This window comes from Anomalospiza imberbis, chromosome 1 (genome assembly GCF_031753505.1).
Source record: "Anomalospiza imberbis isolate Cuckoo-Finch-1a 21T00152 chromosome 1, ASM3175350v1, whole genome shotgun sequence".
Taxonomy (NCBI): domain Eukaryota; kingdom Metazoa; phylum Chordata; class Aves; order Passeriformes; family Viduidae; genus Anomalospiza; species Anomalospiza imberbis.
In genome coordinates this window covers 67,968,647-67,971,940 of record NC_089681.1, presented here as the reverse complement: position 1 = coordinate 67,971,940, position 3,294 = coordinate 67,968,647, and the positions used below count along the sequence as shown (strand labels likewise).

The 3,294-nt window shown below is 34.2% G+C and overlaps 1 long non-coding RNA gene across 1 annotated transcript; it reads right to left on the bottom strand.

Moving 5' to 3' along the window:
* Window positions 1–279: 279 nt before the first annotated feature.
* Window positions 280–3,052, bottom strand: LOC137479634 (uncharacterized). The gene is made up of 3 exons (XR_011002424.1): window positions 2,782–3,052; window positions 1,762–2,038; window positions 280–438 (listed from the first exon to the last, which is right to left on the bottom strand). It is a non-coding gene; the product is annotated as an uncharacterized lncRNA (long non-coding RNA).
* Window positions 3,053–3,294: the final 242 nt, after the last annotated feature.

The following is a 3,294-nucleotide window of genomic DNA, read 5'->3' as shown; positions in this document are numbered from 1 at the left end:
AACCTGACACAATATTGGCTGTGAAATTGCATTTCTAGACTTACAAAGACAAGGTTTTTTACAAGAGGTTGCTAAAATACTGGAACAGGTTTCCCAGTGAGGTGAGAGATGCCACATCCCTGGAAACATTCAAGGTCAGACTGGAGGGGGTCTGAGCTACCTGATCTAGGTGAAGATGTCCTTGCTCATTGCAGAGGAGTTGGATTAGATGACCTTTTAGGTCTCTTCCAACCCAAACTATTTTATGATTCTATGAAAGTCAACTTACGCTTTCTGTGAAGGTTCCTCAGACAGTTACCTTTTCCATTAAGACCTTGTTGTACATAATTGATTCTTCCTTTAAGTTTTGCTCACATTGCCCCAGCCTTTTCCCATCAGCAAGGAAGCATTGGTCAACATGGTCAACATCACAGGTGAAAATTGTTCAGGTTCACAACTCTGTCTAGGTGAATGGAGACACACACACACTGGAAAAAGAAAACTAGAAAAAAAGAAAAAATAAATAAATCTGGTACTCCCTAAAGCAGGCACTTCTCTCTCTGAAAGTATGATCTAATACCAAATGTTGAATTAAAAGACACAGCACTCAGAAAAAAAATAATTTCATTACTACATACCCCACAAGATACATAAGTATTTACATTTGATAAATAATGTTAATATTAGTACAACCATGGCATAATCAGCTGTGCTTCATTGCATCATTTTACAGTAGCTGCAGCAGTATTTCTTTCTGATACAATTACAGATACACTTAGCACTTTGAAGCAAAAAATAATTTCTCAGTTTATGTGAAAAGCCATTTTTTTCATTCCTTGTTGGCTAAGCTATTTCAAATATTAAATTCAAATCAGTCATGTACATTAAAAAATTTGAGCAAGACAATTACAGAACCCATTTTAAACAGCTATACATAGAAGAGTATTCAATAATTCATTTTTTTAGGAACAACTCAAGGTTAATAAGTAGGCAATGTTTCAGAGACCAAACTTCCCTGGAAACACTCATCACACTAACATATATTCAATCATATAATGTCCTGAGTTGGAAGGAGCACACAAGGATCATTTAAATCTTAACTCCTAAGGTCAATCATGCTTATGAAAGTGAATTTACTAGCAGTATCACAAAGACATTTGTCCTCATTTGGTCTTGCAATAAAGCAATATCACAATTCTCAGAGGTATTCTGGCTCCCCTATGGTCCACAGACAAGGTTGGTTAAGGTTTATATAATTGTAGTTTTTGTTGGTTTGGGGTTTTTTTTCTGTTTTTTTTTTTTTTTCTTTTGTTTGAGTCTAGATGCAACTTAAAAATAACCACAAAACAAAGCCAAATGTAAACTGACATTTTTCCCTACCACACTCAACATAGATATTCCCTTTCTAACTCCTTTCCTATTGAATACAGACAAGATTGGTTCATTAGGCTAAAATTAGCCTCTGTGACTACTTTGTAGGTTTTTTATTTCTTAAACCTTGTATTTTACAGTTCTGTATGTACAAAACCACGTAAAAATTTCAGTAAGAGTTTCCAAAAATAGATTTATAAGTCTATCATAAACAAATACAAAAGTAGCATAGATGTAGATTTTCAAAACACAAACTCCTCCTGGCTTTTGTCAATTGACTTAGTAAAAATGCCTTCTTTGTGCGGCTTTCCCTGAGAAGAATATTTTTCTCCCCTATTATTTACTGATTCTGTCAAAATCAGAAATTTTACACTGGTAAAAATTACTATATAGAATCCAAATAAAACTCACATGTTGTTAAAAAGTACTTCTTGGAAATAGCAAATTTTAAGAAACAGAATTGACAAAAGTAGTATTTTAAGCTCTTTGGTGAATACACCTTCCCAAATTCAACTTGAACTTGAGGCTCCATTCTGGATATACTGAATAATGATGTACAAATAGAATACAGGACACATGTATGCTGCATAAAGGAGGCCTTCTGTCTTTAATCTTGCATTAGTAGGAGCTGCTGTGATGCAGTTGCCACTGAGAAGTCTCAGTTCAAAAGCAGGGAAGAGGCAGGGGACTGGAAGAAAAGCACTTTGTGAATATCTCTCCTGCCAGGACCAATCATTCATCTTTTATTTTATAGAACATGTCATACAGTGATGAGAATAGTATGTCCTGTGTCAAATCAATGAAGCAAAGACTTTGTCCTGTGCTTCAGCAACCATAATGAAAGATTAATCTACACAGCATGTACCCACACTTCAGTACAATTATATTCCCTGGGAGCAGATACTTGATTGTCTCAACTCCAGGCAGCGCAGACAGGGGGCACCCCCAGGCAAGCTGGGGCCAGCTGGGATGCTGTAGCCCCAGACAGAGTTGAAAATAAGGCTTACTGGCTATCCCAACTTCACACAGAGTTCTATAATATCTCAACAGGTTTATTCTTTGAAAATTTATCCTATAATTTTGGACTTCAAAACGTAATTAAATATCTATTATTATAAAGATTCCTATTTTTTCTTGCTATATTTGTCTACAAAATATTTGTTAGTAGTGGTGAAGGTGTGGCACAGGTATCAATGCACAGTTATACCATCTTCTGCCACTTACTATGACAGCTGGATGTATTTTTTTTAATAAAATTGATTTATAAATTGGACATTACCCTTTCCATCAAGTGTATCACATGCAAATCCAGAGATTGATAGCACATAAAACTGATATTTCAATGTTTTTGAAAGGGACAGAAGACACAGTTTTCTAGTCTGGACTTAGTGCTTGAAAAAATAGAAAGAAACTTTGAACACTTCTAGTTACCTTCTCTGTTTCTTTATATATTAATTTCCAAATTCAAAGACAACCACAATATTTTTAATTTTGTTTCAATAGTGAAATATAATAATCTACTTTCCTTTTGATGCTTCATTAAGCACTGTAAATTAAAAGGCAGAAAGTCAAAAAGGCTTACTTTAGGTGTCAAAAATAGTCTTGGGCAGAAAAATGAGGATTCACATAGGCAACTTGGAGAGAACACTGCAAAATAAAACAATATCTATAATATGTTTGCATTCTACTGTCTTTCAGATGTAGTTCTGGTTGTCTATATACTTCCCATATCCACTTGCAATAAGCTGCCCATTACTGACAGTTAATGACTGGCACTAGAGTACTAAAGTGTCACTGTACAAAACCTACTCTTGAATTATACTACTGATACTACTGTATATTTCATGATAATATTAATGTATTTATATATTAGCACTATATACAGTTTTTTTCTCTATTTACAATATATATTTACAAAACAACAACAACAATAATAATAATAGT